The 20,214-nt window shown below is 40.6% G+C and overlaps 1 protein-coding gene across 1 annotated transcript in view; it reads right to left on the minus strand.

Moving 5' to 3' along the window:
• The window catches only part of LRRN1 (leucine rich repeat neuronal 1), a 34,166-nt gene extending 17,203 nt beyond the window's left edge, over window positions 1-16,963 (minus strand). The window contains exon 1 of the mRNA XM_034404462.3: window positions 16,469-16,963. The gene's annotated coding sequence lies outside the window, so the exon portion shown is untranslated. The remainder of the gene's footprint in view (window positions 1-16,468) is intronic.
• Between the last annotated feature and the right edge of the window lie 3,251 nt (window positions 16,964-20,214).

Genomic DNA, 20,214 nt, shown 5'->3' on the forward strand with positions numbered 1-20,214 from the left:
CTCGCAGTTCGTGTTGACAGGGGGGCAGAGGTCGACTTCGAGGCGCCTTGCATGGGGAGTGCCGCAGGGGTCGATCCTCTTGCCCCTTCTGTTCAACATTTATGTGAAGCCGCTGGGTTTTGAGATCATCCGTGGTTTTGGGGTGAGAGTCCATCTGTACGCTGATGATACTCAGCTGTACATCTCCACCCCAGACCAGCCCAACAATGCCCTTGATGTGATGTCTTGCTGCCTGGAGGCCGTGCGGGTCTGGATGGGGAGAAATAGGCTCAGACTCAACCCCTCCAAGACCAAGTGGCTGTGGTTCCCAGCGTCACGATATAGTCAGCTGGTGCCATCGCTGACTATTGGGAGTGAGTCTTTAACCCCCGCAGAGAGGGCCTGCAATCTGGGTGTCCTCCTGGACGCATGGCTGTCTTTAGAAGAACATATGACGGCCGTGGCCAGGGGGGCTTTTTATCAGGTTCGCCTGATCCACCAGTTGCGGCCCTTTCTGGACTGCGACGCATTGCGCACAGTCACTCATGCCCTTGTCACCTCCCGACTGGACTACTGCAATGCTCTCTACATGGGGCTCCCCTTGAAAAGCACCCGGAGGCTCCAACTGGTCCAGAATGCGGCCGCGCGGGTGGTTATGGGCGCAACTCGTTGTGCCCACGTGACACCCCTCCTGCGCGAGCTGCACTGGCTCCCAGTGGTCTTCTGGGTGCGATTCAAGGTGTTGGTTACCACCTTTAAAGCGCTCCATGGGATTGGACCTGGATACCTTCGAGACCATCTTCTGCCACCAGTAGCCTCCCACCGGCCAGTTCGCTCCCACAGAGAGGGTCTCCTCAGGGTGCCATCGGCCAAATAATGTCGGCTGGCAACACCCAGGGGGAGGGCCTTCTCTGTGGGAGCCCCTGCCCTTTGGAATGATCTGCCCCCAGAAATTTGTAAAATCTCTGATCTCCATGTGTTTCGCTGTGCCCTCAAAACCATGTTGTTCCGCCAGGCTGGGCTATCAATGTAAAGATTTTTAATTGGTTTTAAATGTGATTTTAAATTTGGGGTTTTACAAATTGGGCCTATTATTTAATAATTTTAATAATTTTTAAATTTTGTCTGTCTTTGTGTTTTTAATTAGGCTGTACACCGCCCTGAGTCCTTCGGGAGAAGGGCGGTATAGAAATAAAATTAATAAATAAATAAATAAATTAAGGGAGCCCATAGTTTGCAATGGTATCTTTTTGCTAGAAAATTTAAAATTATGGTAGTAAATTATAGTCCTGACCAGAAAACACTACATATGACTGTAAATGAGGGCTGGTTGCTGAACCCAAAATGTGATTGCATGTCTGCAGGGGAGTGGCAGTAGTTGGATTTCAAATTCAGGTCACAACCCACTCTTTTGGGGGGTCCATTGCAACTTCCGAATGGTCACTAAGCAATCAATCATTAAATGGGGACTACCTATAGAGATAAAGAGACTCTCTATTAATACACATGTACAGTGATTTATCTGCCTCCTTCTCTTAACAATCACAATAAAATAATAAAATGAAAAACAAATGAAACAGTACATGTAAAAAGGACTATAGCACAAGAAAGAGATGTCTACAATTAGTTAGTTTGCTAGAACCATCCTTAGATTGAAAATTAGCCAGTATTACTTATGTTCTCTCCAGCCTCTTATTATCAAGAGGCAGCACACCATTGGATGAAGGCTAGTGCAGACCATAGGAATGATCAATATACTGCAGTATTAGGCATTCATTAAACAAAATGCAAAAAATCAAAACTACAGTCTCCAGCAAAGACAAATGTTTATGGAACCTCATAAAACAACACAGCAAGCAAATTAAAATTCAATTTGATTTTTGAAGACCTGCTGGATGATGACTAGAAATAGTGGTCTTCCTGACACAGAAGTGTCACAAAACTGAGTTCAGAACAAAAATGGATTCTGAAAATTTATTTCAGAATCATGAACTATTGTAGGCAAATACCGCTTGGTACTGAGAGCAAAAGCAAGATAAAGCCTGCACCAAAGTTTAGCACTCTTTACGAGAGGCTCCATGTACTTGTACCATATTGTATAATCTCATGTAACATGATAACTGCTAATGTTTTTAGATATAACAGGGAGAATTTTATTTTGTGAACATAAAGGGAATTTAAGAATTCTCACACCTAACATTTCTTAGACCTTTGTACTCAAAACAGGAGTCTCTTGAAGAAGTCTTGGCATGCAAGTAGTTCTTAGAACGTCTATACAGGGTAGAATCCTGACATATTTTAGGCAATTTGGATAGGCATTAAACAATGTGTCAAAGGTTTGTTCCCAAAATACATATAACTCCTAAAGCAAACAAATGCTCCCAGATACAGGTATTTTGCCAAGAGAAAAAAGCTGGTTAATGCATATTGTGAAAGTATACATTGAAAATATCCAAATGAAAGCATACTTCTTGTTCAGAATTATGAAATATACTTCAAACTTTCATGAAAAGCATGAAGCTTTTCATTTCCTTGAATCTAACATTTTCAATTGATATAGCTTGTAAATGTTCAGCCTTGACAAAACTATTCTGCTTCCTAAAAATATTACTCCTTCTTAGAAACAGACCTATTTTTTCCAGTTGGGTCAAAACCCATAAGGGTCTCTGCATAGGCCTGCCCTAGAAGACAATAAGTAAATAACAAGTAGTCCAAAAGTGCAAGGCAGAACAAGACACAATGGATGGAAACTATTGGAGAGAATCAACCTAGAACTAAGGAGAAATTTTCTGAAAGTTAGAATAATTAATCAGTGGAACAAGTTGCCTCCAGAAGTTGTGGGTGCTCCAACACTGGAGGTTTTTAAGAAAAGATTGGACACCCATTTGTCTGAAATGGCCTAGAGTTTTCTGCTTGAGCAGGGGAGTGGACTAGAAGACCTCCAAGGTTCCTTCCAACTCTGTTATTCTGCTAATTTCCAAAATGTAGCAGCATGGCCCTTGGGGCTAGGGGCCTTGGACTGCCCATTTTGCACCACTTCTCTCTATTTCTGGGGGGCATTCAAGATGCTGACTTTAAAGGATCTTGATGTGGAACAAGGTTACTTGCTGAGCCACCTATCCCTGAGGGCATCTGTCCATTCCATTAAGTCAGACAGGATGGCGACATCTAGACGAACCTAAGAAGTATATCTTAAAATAATGGTTCCTTCAACCCTGAGAACTGCCAGCCCCACTTGGTCTTTCAGAAAGTCTTAAAAAGCTAGTTCTTCCCTCAGCTAGGTTACAGGCGAGATTGGCGCCCAATGGTTCTCAGGTTTATGTAAAGGGGATTGTTAGTTTATAGCTGCTTTTTTGGAGGAAGTTTGTTTTATTATTTTATATTCTTAATGCTGGTGTGAGCTGCCCAGAGTTTATATAGGCAGCCATATAAATCTCATAAATCTTGTAAATAAATAAAACATAATAACAACTATTCTGTTGCAAGACCTTAAAAAGAGGTAGAACAATCACCTGCAAATTATAATAACATAAATATATAGCTGCAAAGGACTCCCCCCGACCTCAAGAAATAAATCTTGTACCATTTTCAGACCTCTCAATGGTCTGCCAGCTGCAGATGTCCCAAATTTGTACTATAATTTGTACAATATATGTTTTCCCAGTTTGTGAAGAAATATAACTATTTTTGTTACAATCAACTAATCACAATCTTAATGGCAGAAAGAGCAATTCAAACTGCAAAATGAATTCTGAAACATGATCCATTATTTTTTTGTTTTTCTGGTTTATATACAATAGAAACTCTCACTAATGTTGAACAGGTTGAGTCAATTGGTCAATTGACAAAATCAGTTCAGCTATTGTAATTAAGTATAAATGCAATTTAATACTGTTGCTCCACTATAACAAATGGAAAAAACCCTAAGACAGTCCATGAGTAACAAGTGTATGAAATAGAATCTGACGCTGAAAGTGCATGCCGGCACCCATAATGCAACGTGGGGAGGCTGTGCATGTGCACATGACCCCCCACGCTCCCTCACCCCCCTACACACAACCCCCCCTGCCCTCCCATTTTGAGCCTAGTAGGTCTCCCTGCAGCCTTCGGGGCCCAAAAACAGGCTGTGGGGCTGTGCACCGTGCCCCATCGCCCCATTTTGAGCCTAGTAGGCCTCCCTGCAGCCTCCTGGGCCCAAAAACGGGCCTGCGCTCCCCCCACCCCCATGCATGTGTGTGCAATCCTCACCCCTGCAAATGTATACACATCTCCCACATGCACCCCTCCCCTCCTGTGCATCCCAAGTCAGCTGGCTGGCGGGAGCTAAGCTGGGTGACGGCTTACATGCCCGCAGAAAGGTCTTCGCGTGCCAGCTGTGGCACGCGTGCCATAGGTTCGCCATCATGGTTATAGCCTATGTTGCCAAAAGTATAAATGGCAGGTTTAGTAAGAAGCTGATACCTATGATTAGCACCACTGAGGTTGAAGAGTCTCACTTTAGACATGAAAGCCAGCTAGGTAACTTCGAGCCAAAAAGTCTCTCTCAGCCCAACTCACTTCATAGGACTATTATTAAGGGGGAAATAGAGGAATAAGGAGTGTGTTGTGTGGTTTGCCACCTGGAGCTATTTATAAAAATAGTTAATGCAGAATATAAATACATTTACAAAACTGAGACAAAAACTGAATACTCTTGATTTGTAGGTGCTGGGGAATTTTGGTAACTATTTTGTGACTAATTTGGCGGAGGCTAAGGATTTCTAGTAATCATAATAAGTCATGTTTAGGAAGAACAAGGTCCTTTCCATTACCTGGGAATTGGGAAGGACCATGTCACATTGGTCATAAGAAGAAACTGTTGAAAACAAAACAATACAGGTCTTGACATATGCCCACAACTGAGCCCAAAATTTCTGTTCCTAAACAAGACAATTGTTAAATGAGTTCTGCTGCATTTTACCACCTTTCTTGCCACAACTGTCATCACTGCAGATGTTAAGTTAGTAACCACAGTTGTTAAGTGAAAATAGCTTTCCCATTGACTTTGTTTGTCAGGTCACGAAAGGTGATCACATAACTCTGGGACACTGCAACCGCCATAAATATGAGTCAGCTGCCAAGTGTCTAAATTTTGATCACGACTATGGGATGCTGCAACAGTCTTAAGTGTGAAAAACAGCCATAAGTCACTTTTTTCAGCACCATTATAACTTTGAACGGTCACTAAATCAATTGTTGTAACTTGAGGACTACCTGTACTATGTAATGCAAATGGCTGTACAATCCTTGCTGCAAAGCAGGAATGCCTCTGAAGACTAGCCTGAAGATTAGATGCTTTGGAATCAATGTTAGCTGGATTTATGGGAACCCCTTTGCAATGTTTAAACCAGTGGTTCCCAACGTGGGGACTACACCTCACAGGGGGGCAATTTGATTTTTAATGGGGGGCAATTTGAACCTTGTTTAAAGCAAGTTAATGGCCTTTTAGGCTTTCTCCATGTGAGTCGAGTTCACTTTTTGAGTAAGAATTATATGTCACGGGGGAGGGGGGAGGGGGGAGCATCAGGATTTTAGAGATGCTTAGGTGGGGCATGGCCAAAAAAAGGTTGGGAACCACTGGTTTAAACTTACCTTCTCTCCCTTTCCTTAATTATTGCTTTAATTTGCCTATCTGAGCTATTCCTTTTTCTCTCTTCCTTGTGCAATTTCTGCCAAAAGGAGGGATAGATTCTGTATGTGGTTCCTTCTGCATGTATGAGAATGGTTTGTGTATGCAAGCCCAAACTATGCAGATGGGGACTAATTAATTTTGTACAAGGGTACCTTATTTTACAGGCAGTTAATTTAAATTAGTAATCATTATTCAAAGTAATATAAATGTGTATTCTTAACCAGGCTCTGTCCTTTTTTTGAGAGTTTGGACTTTTATAGAAATCTGCATGATTCTCTAACCACCTTAAATTAAGAATCATCTTTCTTTTGTGCATCTCTCTTCTGATACTCACACAAAACACAATGTAGACTATATGTTTAATTTCTTCTGGTTTTCAAGGGACAGGGACATCTCAAATCTCTCCCCTATGATCATGAAATTGTCAAATTAGATTTCTTGAAAGGGTGGTGATCGTAATATGATGGTATACCAAAACCACTAATATGTGAGTTAGATGTCTTGGAATGCATTGTGGTTGGTCTTACTAATAGCTGATGCTCTACTTGGAACCCAAATTAGAGAACTTGGTAGGGCTGTCAATAAGACTTGTAGGTGTTCTGTGTTCTACTTCAAAGATCTTTATACTGAAGTTGAAGTATGAAATAGATCACTAGAGATATGGAGAAAGAGGGCACAGCATAAATCTTACTATGAAGTTTCTAGTGTATTAAAGTCTGCTGCAAAAAAAGTTTTCTTTAGCATGTTCTAAACTCAGCATGCTCTGTTGTGTAATTTTGTGCCATGAGGACTAATGTCCTCATTTCTTTTCCCCAAATTTAATTACTGAACTCTTAGGAGCTTATTTTTAATCAGTTTTTGTATGTGGTCTGAATAAACTTATTTGCATTCGAGCCAGTTTGGATGATACTATTGATTCAGAATTAGTTTATGGGGGTTGTCTGATAATGCTTCAGTTAGTTAGTTTAGAGCAGTTTCACTTTTTGGCTATCTGCAAACATAGGAAAGAATATTACAATCCTTTTCCTCCGAATTCATCCGATGTAGCTTGCAGCTTCTAGCTTTTAAGCTATGAAAGGTATCTTAGTTAATTTTAACATCATCGATGCTTTTCTGAGGAAGATGAAGGTGCTTTGTTTAAAGAAGACAGTTATGAGATGTAATCTGCATTACGTCCCTTGGAGCCAGACAATTTTAGGCCAGTCTTTACTGTTCCCTGTTGATGAAGTGATTGAAAAGAGTCGTTGCTTCTGAAAGTAACAAGTTAACTTGACCATGTTAAGCCAACTTCATAATGGGCTATGGGATAGAGGCTTTTATTCCATTAATTTCGTTCCAAACTTCCATTAATATATTTCAGACAGATCTTTAGAAGAATTCATAGACACCATATTATACCAGTGCTAAAAGCATTGCATAGACTGCCAATTTGCCACTGGACAAGATACAAAATGTTAGTTATTATCTTTCAAGCCCACTGGCTGCCAATTTATTTCTGGACAGAACACAAAATGCAGTTATTATCATCAAGCAGTTATTCAAGTGCCCTATGGCACTTGAATTAAGCCTGAGAGAATACTTTTTTTGTAAGTCTTCCCCTTGGTTTACACACTTTTGCTTTATGTGAATTTAGTATTTGCAACTGATTGTTTTTGATCAAGAGTATTTGGGTAATGTAGTGCTCAAGACTAAAGCTGTAAAACTTATGAAATACATGTCAATGCAGCTGGAATTACCAAATCTGACACCACACTGTCATCCTTTTTCTTCCATTCTTTCAATATTACCTTATCTGAATTTGCTTTTAACCAATTCTTTTTTAAAGAGAATGTACCCTAATACAGCAAAGGAAGCCTGCCGGCCTCTATCTATCTATCTATCTATCTATCTATCTATCTATCTATCTATCTATCTATCTGTGTTTTTCTGTATCTATCTGTGCATCTCTGTATCTACCTATCATCATCCATCCATCCATCATCATCATTGTCTGTCTGTCTGTCCGTTCATCCATCCATCCATCCATCCATCCATCCATCCATCCATCCATCCATCCATCTCATTTTTAAACTGCTCATCTTCATCACTAGGGACTATATGACTTACATGTACCCTTGAGGTAATCTAAACCAGTTTACCTATAGTTGCCCTAAGCTCATGTCACAATAAGCTGTTTATGTTGCCATTCCAGACTTTAGAATGCACTCACTAAAGTTTAGAACTTTACTCTCTTTACTGACTTTTAAAAAAAGTTCCAAGCCATAACTTCTAAATTAGACTTTATATTTCTGATTTTAAGTGTTTACAATAGTTATTATTCTGTTTTAACAATGATTTTTATTTATTGTAATGTATAACATTCTTAATAATCGGTAGTATAATATGTTCAATAAAAAAACCCAGGTAAAATATGAATTACTTTGCTGAATCAGATCACACTGTGTAATGGTGCAGTGGTTAGAATGTAGTATTACAGACTGGATCAAGGTTGACTCAGATTCCATCCTTCCGAGGTCAGTAAAATGAAGACTCAGATTGTTGGGGGCAATATGGCAACTCTGTAAACCGTTTAGAGAGGGCTGTAAAGCACTGTGAAGTGGTATATAAGTCTAAGTGCTATTGCTAAACTGATTAGTGTTCCCAATATGTTATGCATCTTACTGTTCCATTAAATTATAATCTAACAATTGATATTCATTTGTGCTTTTGAACAGAAAAAATGGGCATTGTGATATTCTTTAGTAATGAAGATTTTGAACATAAATTTTATACCATGAAGCTTTTGAATATAAGGATTTTATGGATGTCTGTTTATATATTCCTCCATTTAGTTCAAAAGTAGTAGGAAACTACTCCTGCTGACCTGCTTTGTGGGGCTTGAGGGTTTTGGCCAAAAGTTTGTCTGAATAGCTTCATTCACTGAAAAGATAAAATAGCCTTAATTGGCATTGGTTTTCCATCATGGCTGCATTTGCAAACCTGTTCTAAAGCAATTAGTTAAATTAAATTTCCAATATTTCAATGCCCAGTTTTAGATTTATCCATTAATCTTACTGACATTTTTATCTATCATCTATTTTTTCAATCCAAATTAAAACTAATTCAACAAATGGAGCAAAAACTCATCAACACAAGTCTAAACTTCACAACAAGCAGATATCCACTAGATAATTTCACATTACAAAATATAAAAGTTAATGTTCTGATTGTTTCATTAGCTAGCGTTAAAGAAACTAAACAACTAATTACTTCAGAATCCCAGGGATATTAGCAGTATAATAGCATGACAACATCTTGTACTGTAATGTGGTTCAGTTTGCTTTTTAATCAATCCAACCAGTTTTATATCTTTAATGATAGTACAGAAAAAGGAAATAGTTAGGAAAGTTTTTCCTATCATTCTGAATTCAAAAATTGATTCTCACTTAATATATTTACTAGGTATCATTTCAAATCGCTCAGATTCGGGAACACCTGGACTTTGACTGGGTAGATTCAGGGGGGAGGACAGAGGCAGGTCTTGTGAGTATTATCTGGGAAGAGTTTGATTCTGTAAGCCCCGAAGACGTGGAAAGGATACTGGGCAGACTGAGCGCAGCCACATGTTTACTGGACCCGTGTCCCTCCTGGCTGGTGCTGGCCTCTCAGGAGGTTACACGAGGCTGGCTCCAGGGGATTATAAATGCTTCTCTGAGTGAGGGTGTCTTCCCTGCCACCTTGAAAGAGGTAGTGGTGAGGCCTCTCCTCAAGAAGCTTTCCCTGGACCCAGCAGTGTTGGCAAATTACCGTCCAGTCTCCAACCTTCGCTTCGTTGTGAAGGTTGTTGAGAGTGTGGTAGCGCGACAGCTCTCTCAGTACCTGGATGAATCGTCGTATCTGGATCCGTTCCAGTCAGGCTTCAGGCCTGGGTACAGCACGGAAACGGCATTGGTCGCGTTGGTTGATGATCTCTGGAGGGCTCGGGACAGGGGTTGTTCCTCTGTCCTGGTCCTATTAAACCTCTCAGCGGCTTTTGATACCATCGACTATGGTATCATGCTGCACAGGCTAGAGGAGTTAGGAGTGGGGGGCACCATCCTATGGTGGTTCTCCTCCTTTCTCTCTGACCGGTCGAAGTCCGTGTTGACAAGGGGGCAGAGGTTGACCCCGAGGCCCCTTGTACGTGGGGTACCACAAGGGTCAGTCCTCTTGCCCCTTCTGTTAAACATTTATGTGAAGCCGCTGGGTGAGATCATCTGTGGTTTCAGGGTGAAGTAGCACCAGTACGCTGATGACACTCAGCTGTACATCTCCACCCCGGACCACCTTGAAGTGATGTCCCGGTGCCTGGAGGCTGTGCGGATCTGGATGGGGAGAAACAGACTCAGGCTCAACCCATCCAAGACCGAGTGGCTGTGGTTTCCGACATTCCGATATAGTCAGTTGGTGCCATCACTGACTATTGGGGGCAAGTTATTGGCCCCCACGGAGAGGGTTCGCAACCTGGGTGTCCTCCTGGACTCACGGCTGTCTTTGGAAGAGCACTTGATGGCTGTGGCCAGGGGGACTTTTTATCAGGTCCGCCTGATTCGCCAGTTGCATCCCTTTCTGGATCGGGACTCGTTAAATACGGTCACTCATGCTCTCGTTACTTCCCGCCTGGACTACTGCAATGCTCTCTACATGGGGCTCCCCTTGAGGAGCACCCGGAGGCTCCAGCTGGTCCAGAGTGCGGCTGCGCGGGTGGTTATGGGAGCGGCGTGGCACTCCCATGTGACCCCCCTCCTGCGCGAGCTGCACTGGCTCCCGGTGGTCTTCCGGGTACGCTTCAAGGTTTTGGTTACCACCTTTAGAGCACTCCAGCATCAGACCGGGTTATTTACGAGACCGCCTTCTGCTACCAATAGCCTCTCACTGACCAGTATGCTCCCATAGAGAGGGGCTTCTCAGGGTGCCATCGGCCAAACAGTATCGACTGGCGGCCCCCAGGGGGAGAGCCTTCTCTGTGGGGCACCTACCATCTGGAACGAGCTCGTCCCGGAGATATGGAGGATCCCGGATCTGCGCACATTTCGTCGTGCTCTCAAAACATTTTTATTTCAGCAGGCTAGCCTGGCCTAACTCTCCCTTTTAAATTTTTAAATTGTTTAATCTGTTTTACAAATTGGGTGTTTTAAATTTGTTTTCGGCCAAAATATTTAATAATTTTAATGGACTTTTAATGTTTGTATTATCTGTATTTTATCCTGGCTGTTCACCGCCCTGAGTCCTCCGGGAATAGGGCGGTATAGAAATTTGATAAATAAAATAAAATAAATAAATAAAGAATCTTCCTAATATTGTTGTGTTTTCTTTCCTCTTTCCCATTTTCAGATGCAAGTAACAAAAAACCATTCTTATTTACCGGTATATAAGTTTTTACAATGGAAAAGTTTATATGTTTTATTCCATTTTTTCTCACAATGCCACTAACGGGTAGTCCTCAAGTAACAACCACAACTCAGCCCTAAAGTTTATGTTGCTATGTGAAACATTTGTTAAGTGAGTTTTCCTCCATTTTACAACTTTTCTTGCCACAGTTGTTAAGTGAATCATTGCATTTGTTAAGTTAATAACATGGTTGTTAAATGAATCTGGCTTCTCCATTAACTTTGCTTGTCAGAAGGTTGCAAAAGTGGCCAAGCATCATGTGACCATGGGGATGCTGTAATGGTTGTATGAAAGCTGTCATAAGTAACATTTTTCAATACCGTTGTAACTTTGAACAGTCAGTAAATGAACTGTTGTAAGTCAAGAACTACCTGTATAAGATAGTTTTAATTTTATATTGGCAGTCTAGTTACAGCCACAAAATAAAGTTACAAATTAAAATCAAGAAATCTGCAAAAATTGTTCATCAGCTGATGAGATATTGAATTATGATCAGGGACATTCATCTATCAAGCAGTGGCAAGTTCCTGGAACATACAACAGCCTTTTGGATAAAGTGTTTAATTAGATAGTTGGTTGCAATTAACTTTTACTGAACTGAAAAAAGGCACAAAAGGAGATTATTGTGAAAAATAAGTAAAAAGGGAAGAAAGTTGAGGTATGTGGTTTACAGCTACCTTTCATCTAATTTTCTCCCTTGCTTTGTATAATTTTTCACTCGCAGAATTGAAAAACCTTTTTAGCTTGGATGGATGAAGCATCACACATATATTGTTCATGTAACTATGGTAACCTACAAATGACACCAATGTTCCTGTTTTATACACAAATGAAAGGACAGCTGTGGGGATCACATGCTTGCCAGAAAGAATAATATCTATGAATGCACCAGTGTAGAATAGTGGTAAAAATGTTGGACTGGAAAACACAGGTTCAAATCAACCCTTAGCTATAAAGCTTACTGGATGACTTCAAACCAATCTATTTCTTAGCTCAATCTACCTCACAAAGTTGTTGTTGGGTAAAAAAATAAACATGGAGGGTGTGTCAAAGTCTGGAAGGAAAGGTGTGACATAATTCCAAGAAATAAATTAATAAACTGGTATAACCTCAGTCTCAAATTTACAACTTGTGTTTCTTAAGTAAAGGTCTTCAAAAATATATAAATTAAAGATGCAGTGGAGACAACATTTATTCAAAATATCCATGGCCTTTACTTCTGTTTATGTGGTATCTATTTTCTAATTGAATATGAATGAAAATTTGAGTGAAAGTTTGCACCCAGCTCACATTTTCTCTCCCTTTGTTATAAATTAAATGGACCTAATGAAGTTTAAGCAAATTAAACTCTGAGGAAGATGGGCAGTTTAGAAATTGGATGGATGCTTAACTATAAAAGCCATATTGTTAGAAACACTCCCCCAGCCTCAAATTACATACTTTTTCTAGTAATTTATAGGATTCAAGTAATTAAAAGGATAGGGGATTTTCTATAGTTAATACTGTCCAGAATAGTAATGTAGATTTCTTCCCTAATTTCAGCTATGCTTAATTCAAGTATAGAAAACAAACCCAAATGTATACTGGATAGTATACATTACATTTAGCCAAAGTGATATTGAGATCTGCTTATGATGCATTACAGGAACCTAGTCAAATAAATAAATTATCTTCCTCATTTATTTAAGTTATTTCCAAAACAGGGATTTTTATGATTATATGAAACTTAGAGATGACTACTTTGACCACTTCTTTCAACTTTAGCAAACTGAGATTAGAAGAGAAATAATTTATGGCTTCTGTACTATATTATATTGCAGTGCCCCTTTATAATTTATGAAGCCAATAATAAAGAACATACTTTCACTATCACATTACATGGAATTTATTATTCCATCTTCATGAAGAACTTGCCTTCATCTCAATAGTCAGGAGTTAAAAGCATTCTGTTACTGAAACTCCATTCCGGTATATACTTCACTGCTTCTGGCAAGAAACATTAACTACCAACAAAACAATTGTGAACAAGTACACTAGCAAAAATGTGTCATGAACTAACACCATTACAGCAACAAAAGGGAAGATTTCTGGACATCTATTGTATTGTATACTTATTATAAAAAGAGTAAAACAAAGGTATTAGGTCACTGAAACCAACTCCATGATTATGGTCTAATTAGGAGACGAAAATTGACCTTCAAATAAGATGCCACAGATTCAAACATTTATTTTTAGAAAGATTTTCCCAATTTTTGGTCTCCATTATGTTTTTTGAACTAGAATTCCTGCCATGCCTGAATGCTGGTCATATTATTTCAGGCTGCATGATGTCTGGAATACCTGAAGGCCATCAAGCTGGGAAACGTTGATCTAAAAGGAATGTAAGAGGAAAGCTGAAGGGCAAATCTGGACTTGGAGAATTAATGGTTGGCTAAGTCTGTCACAAAAAAGGAGATCACTGAGCACAGAGACCATCTGTGTGTCTCACTTCTTTCAGTAGACTTTTGATTTGTAATTGACTTTAGTGACCCATTTATTAATTTTATAGGGTTTTAAAACTTTTTGCATCCCATTAGTCATCTTGAATGCTCACTTCAGTAACAAAGTGGGACATAAGTCAATCAATAAAAGTATAGTCAAAAGAAACGCTCATTGATTTCAACTGAGATCCACTCCTAGGGAACAGGATTTCAGCTTCACTCAAACGTGTAAAATAGCAGACAACATCTGTTGTGCTTTTCCACACAACAATGTCATGACTAAGACAATGCTCCCCCTTCCCCAGTTCTTTGTGTAGACTTCTTCAGTAAGGCCTTGGACCAGAAGGTCTTGGACGGGTTAACTGTTTTCTTGGTAAATGGGGTCTTTTATTTTAGCTATACAGCTCAACAAAAGAGGCAGCAACTGGTGCCTTGCGTGCAAGGAGGCATATACATCCACATTCACTGCATGGTTTTGTCTAATGGGTCTGCACAATATCAAAAGGTGAAATATGCAGGTCATACACAAACAAATGTCTAGGAGTCATGAAGGAAAACCTTAAACTCTCTCCTAATTTTAAATAAATGAACTCTCCCTAAATAAAACATTTTTTTTTTAAAAAAAGATCATCATTAAAAAGCAACCTTTTAGGATATTGGCTTATCTGGTTTGGATATAAGAAAGCTTGCTGCATCTTTTATTTGGGGTCAGTGTCTTGAACATAAGTGAAAGAGGGAATATACAAAAAACACTAACAGAAAATCTATTCAGGACAAAGGTAAAAGTGTATTACAGTATTAAATAAATAAAATAAACACTTCTGTAAAGTATTGAGAAAGTGTTATATTCATTCTGAAAACAATGCATAGGCAGCATTACATTAAAATTTTGCAGAGCATAATATTGGCAAGAAATAGTTTTGTAAATGAATATATTCATTCCCTTCATTTATCAAGGGAAGAACTGGTTGTACATTGATAATATAATATTGGGCAAAACCAAAGAAAATGAAGGTTGAAAGTTTGGTCCTCTTTCAAGCCCAAAATAAAATTTATACTTAACCACATATTACTAAGTTCTTGTCTTCTTTCGAATAATTACAATTTTGTTCGGCTAAAAGGAAAAGGCTTTCCTTGGAACTGGATTCTTTTTCAATATGGAGGCCTCTTCCTCAACTTTGCCTTCCGGAATGACCTTGTGAAAGGCCTAAAGTCCTCACTTCGAGAAAATCTCACACTTGACTTCCAGGTTTTTGTTTCTGCATAACACTTTAAGCATGCAAGTTCATAGGCAGATGTTGTCTTCACCTCCTCTTAAGCACTCTCGATCATTTCAACAAATTTGGAAAGATAAAAGGGGTCTCTTTGCACTTTAAAAGCAACCTGGAATCAGCAAGTTACAATTTTCCCCAAACAGAGTACAGTATGTTTAACTGCATAATGGTCAGCTATCCCAGAGAGAAAGCCATATAAATTTCTAAGCAGAAAGGTGGGGGGAATCCTCACACTGAGCCTTTATGCTATTTTCTTAAGGTCTATTGTAAAAACTGAAGCCTCCTTGTCTGTTTAAATACCTCCATGTGAATGGATGAGCAAGACATCTGCCAGGGTCCACTCACATTTGCATGCAAATCAGATATTTATGGAGACACACATGCTGATCCCTGGACAGGCAACACCAGTCTCTCCCCAGACTAAATTGGAATCAAAAAGTTCAGCCTCCTGCTTCTGCTGTCAGGTAGACCTTATTAGGCTTCTTAGTGCAAATTCATTAAAAAGCATTAGGGGCAAATTAGGGAGGAAACTGCAAAACACAGGCTGCAAACTACATCTTAGAGAAGAAGGAAAGAACTAAAATCAAGTCCATGCCACATGACCTTCTAGAAAGCAATCTTGCTGCACAAATTCTCTCCCTGCATATTTTTTTTTTTAAATCTTTGTGGCCAAGAGACCTTAAGAAACATCCCTCATGGACAGCTCATATAATAATAGCCCAAGACAACTTTCGTAATTTTTTGGACAACTTTCTTGATATAGATAAAATGGTTCAATGTGCAAACAGGACAATAGGCAGATCGCATGGTTTTTTTTTTCACAAAGGAGGAGGAGGAATCAGTCTTTAGACTGAAACCTTCAGACCAGAATCTGGCTCTCCAGAATTTTAGAAGAAATATATTATATATATTATAAAATATATATAAAGAAAGGAGGGAGGGAGGGAGCCACCATTGCTTCTCTCCCACGACAAAGGACACTAGCTGGCAAACTTTCCACACTTTGTCTGCCCGGACTAAATTATAGCTGGCAGGAACAGCTCCCTTTAGACTCTCCACCAGCTGGATAGAAGACACAGTAACTCTTTGAAATCAGCAGGCACACCTCTCATCCCACCCGATTCTTTTCCCCTTCGGGCGAAGTAAGCGGGCGATGGGGTCCTTTTATTGCTTCTTCTTTAAGGGAGGCGGATCATTTCAGCCGGCCCCTTCTCCGGTTCTTCTCTCCACCGTCAACCTCCGGGACCTTCGTTTGGGACCTTCGCCTCGTTCCCGAAAAGTCTCCCAAGCGCGGACAAAACCTTTCCAAAGAACAAGCAGCAGCTGCTGCTTAGGCGACACGCATGTCGCTCGCGTCCCTCGGGAAACTCGCGCACGGCTCCTTCCAGGAGAAAAAGCCCATCACCTTACATGCATTGAGGGCGCCCTGCTCTTCTTCTTTTTTCCCCTCTCTTTCTCTCCCCAGTTTCTCGCTCCCTCGCTCGCCCACCTCCACCTGGAACAGCCACGCGTTCCCTTTTCTTGCAGTCACTCCATCGCACTTCGGACTTCTCAGTTAACCCCCACCCCCACCCCACACACAACAAACACACCTTGCCCGGCCAGCCCGCCGCCTCCCCTCTTGCCCCGCTATCAAAACAGAAGCCAGCACTTACCTAAAGGGGGAAGGGCAAGAGCGGCAGACGAGAGGGGGAAACCGCTCTTTGGGTGTCCCCATGCAGAGACACCCCCCCGGAACGGTACTCCCCGGCCCTGCCCGGGTGAGGGGAGGGAGAAAGGGGGGGGGGAAGGTGTACAGGTGCCACCACCCTTGGAGCAAGAGATGGTGTGAAAGACGCCTAATACTGCGGCTCCATCCGTTCAAGTTTGAAATGCTTCGACCTGACGGAAAAAAGGCAAGAAAAGCGGGAACGCCGGCCAGGCGTTGCCCTTTCCTCCTTTTCCACGCGCTGTAATTCCCACTCGGAAAAGCCGCGGCTGGTTAGTCTCCCTTAATCGCCTTTTCTTTTCTTTTCTTTTCTTTTCTTTCTTGCCTTCCTTTCTTCCCGCTGCTAATCCGCTCCGCTTTGCCTCCTGCCGCCTCCTTTCCAAAGCTCCCTTTGCCCAGCCCGCAGCCGGCGTGCAGCTGGTGTAAGCAAAGCGAGTCAGCTGACGAGCCGGACGCCCATTGGCTGCCCTCCCTCCGGCTCTTTCCCTCCCCCCAACCCCCGCCTCCCGCCTCAATACACCAGAGACCCTTAAGGCCGACACCATCTGTACGGGCTGGAAACAAAGAAGGAAGAGGCCGCCTGGCTTAATAAGGGCCGGGTGCCGCTCTTGGCCTGTCGGAGCTGTGGGAACGGAGGGGCTGAGGGAAGGAAAGAAAGAGAAAGAAAGAAAGAAAAGAGCCTTCTTGCTCCCCTTCCCCCCCTAAGTCGTCCCCCCCCCTCTTCCCGGTCTCTGGCTCTGGGGCCTGAGTGAGGGGGCTCCTCTCGTTTTGTGCTGGAGGCAGACAATGCGCGAGGGAGGCAACAAAGGCGAACAAAGCTGGCCGGGGGAGAACGCGCTGAGGGGTTAACCTGAGCGTGTGTGCACGCGCGCGAGTGGGGTTTGGGTTATTTTCAAACCGTGCGCTTTGCGCCGGGGTCCCAGAAAGCCGAGGTGGGTGGTTCGCTTTAAAATGCTTTTATTTATCATAGGGATCAAGATAAGGGGGAAAGGCTGTTATACCTTAGTGAGAGAACGGCGTTGAATTCGGCGCTGCATGGTAGCGGCGTCTTTTTTTTTTTTTTCTGGCTTGTTTGTTAGCCTTATTGAGAACTCTGCTTTCAGGACAAGGAACTAGCGCGCAGTTTGTGGTACTACTGTACAATATAAGAGAGGCTACATTTTGTACAGGGTAACAAAAAAAAAAAAAAAAACACCACCCAACATCCCACCAGTAATACTTGATAAATTGTTTTTAAAGATGTTCCTGGGGCATTACTTAAAAGATAACCAGAAAGTGAGAATTCCACACTTAATATGGCTACTCATCCAAAGGTTTTATCTCTGGTGGTCAAGAGACTGATAGAAGAAAGAACTTTAGATTTGGATGGATTTAGATTTAGATAGATTTAGATCCAGGCGGTTTTATACTGATCGCTAGTGCCGAAGAACAGATGAGTAGTCTGTGAACACACCTTGATCCTGAATAATCTTTAGATTTCTTCCTGGTGGTAGAGGCAAGGAACAGCTTGACTCAGTTCCATCTGGTTCCCACGTGGACCTGATTACATCTCTTGGACATTCTCCCTTGAAGCCTTTGTTGGTGCATCAAGACTGCTTACCAATAAAAATAGTCCATTTACAATGGACAATTTCCAAAATTGCTTTTGATAGTGAGATGGGTGGCATATAAATTAAATTAATTTAATTTAAAAAAAATATTGAGGCAACATCATGCTCTTACTGAAAGAGCAATTTGGTCTAGTGGTTAAGGCATCAGGCTACAAAGTGGGAGACCATGTGTTCTAATCCACTTTAGCTATGAAACCCAACTGAGTGACTTTGGGCCAGTCACTCTTTCTCAGCTCAAGTCACCTTACAGGGTTGTTGTTTGGGAAAATAGGAGGAGGTTGGATATGTTCTCTGCCTTGAGTTACATGTAAAAATAATAAAGATGGGATACAAATAAATACATTCATGAAGCTGTCTTAACTTTTAAGCATCTGATGACTGAAAGACATCCTCCTCCTTTTTCTTTTAATTATGAGTTGCTGCACTCTTACCACACTTTTTTAAAAAAGTCCCTGTTTTTTAATTTCAGCACCACGTTGCATACATCTTGCTGATCAAGCATGAATTCATCTAATACATTTTTTTCCATTAGTACATTAATACTTAAGTGGTCTATTTTTTCTGGATCTCTCCCCTACATGCTTCTTTTTATTTCCGTTTTATTGAATAAAAATTATAAATATACAATAAAAATATAAATACGCTGTGAAATTTGCAGTGGTTAAAATCAAACAGTTAAAAGCCTAGTTCATCTAGGGGCTATGAAACCAGTATTCAGTAGAACAGAAATTACAAATAAAGAACTATTAATCCTATTTGATATTAGCAGAATGACGCAAAACGGTCTTTACCTGAAGGAAAACAGAAAGACTTAAGTATAGTTCCTTAATGAGGGGCTTTCATATAATTGGAGAAATACCATGCATCCTCACGAATATGGTCATACTTATTTATAAAAAAATGTTTAATTTTTGAAAAGAACAAAAATTACAAAATTACAACAAAAAGGAGAAAATGGGGGAAGGGGACAACCAGGAAAGTTTAGAAAGTGACACAAAAAGCCCACAAAGTAACATATAAAAAAGGAAAAGTTAACTTCCAACTCCCTTTGATACAGATACAGTTATAATCAAATACTCCCTTGTTTTGGTTTAACAAGAAACTAGAAAAGATACATATACCAAACTCTCAAATAATCATATACTTTTTGAGGAATATGGGTGCAGAGCATGACATAAATCTATGGAGCTGCTTTGAAACCTAGCAAATTTATACGGGTGCAAGAAATGTATCAAGTAACCATTGTCCCTCATCATAAAGAGTTGCATCCTACAGTGTGATAGTTTTCCTGTCAGTGTCGCAGAACTGAACTTTAAGGCAAAATATCCCAAACAACCTTCAGATATCTTTAATTTGCTACTCCATTCGCTCCTTTGTTTCTGCAATTCTGTGCAGTGTAGTGAGAAAAGAGATTTTGTTGTATACAGGAACCTGCTTCCTGTTCCTACAAGCCCTTTAACATGAATCTGTTTAAGATCTTCTGACATATACAGGAAAGAGCAGGAACTCGGACGTCTCTGAGTGAAGTTACATAGTTAACCTTACTGAAAACAACGGTATCCTCAATTAGTGTCAGCAAGAGTTAGCTCTCCAGGAACTCCAATTTATTATCTAAAAAGAACTGGGTTATACATTGTTTGTAAAGGGCAGAGGGGCAGGTAGAGAGAGTCAGATTTAATCCTGGCTTCCCAGAAGTGACAGTTTATCCATTAATATGTTCCTTGGTAGATGGCGTATTCTCCATCCTAAATTTTATTTTTAAAGAGTCTTTTAATTAAGAAGAATAGAAAACTGTATTTCTTTGTTTGCAAAGTGAAGTACCAGCTTCAGACATATTCTATATTTAAAATGCCCCTAAACCCCCATTAATGTTCATAGAAAATAAAACTCTGCAGCTGCAACCTGGTATTTTGTTTGCCTCTTGATATATCAGTGGGGTAACTGATTTAATCATTTCATATATGTCCCAAAGGTTCTTTTTCAAAAGGCAACTGGACTTTGTTTTTCCTTGAAAACATTTCACTTCCAATTCAAGGAAGCTTCTTCAGTTCTGACTGAATGATGGAGGATGGAAGGATTTATA

The sequence above is a fragment of the Pantherophis guttatus genome, chromosome 2, assembly GCF_059756535.1.
Source record: "Pantherophis guttatus breed Tessera chromosome 2, ASM5975653v1, whole genome shotgun sequence".
In the NCBI taxonomy this organism is placed as follows: domain Eukaryota; kingdom Metazoa; phylum Chordata; class Lepidosauria; order Squamata; family Colubridae; genus Pantherophis; species Pantherophis guttatus.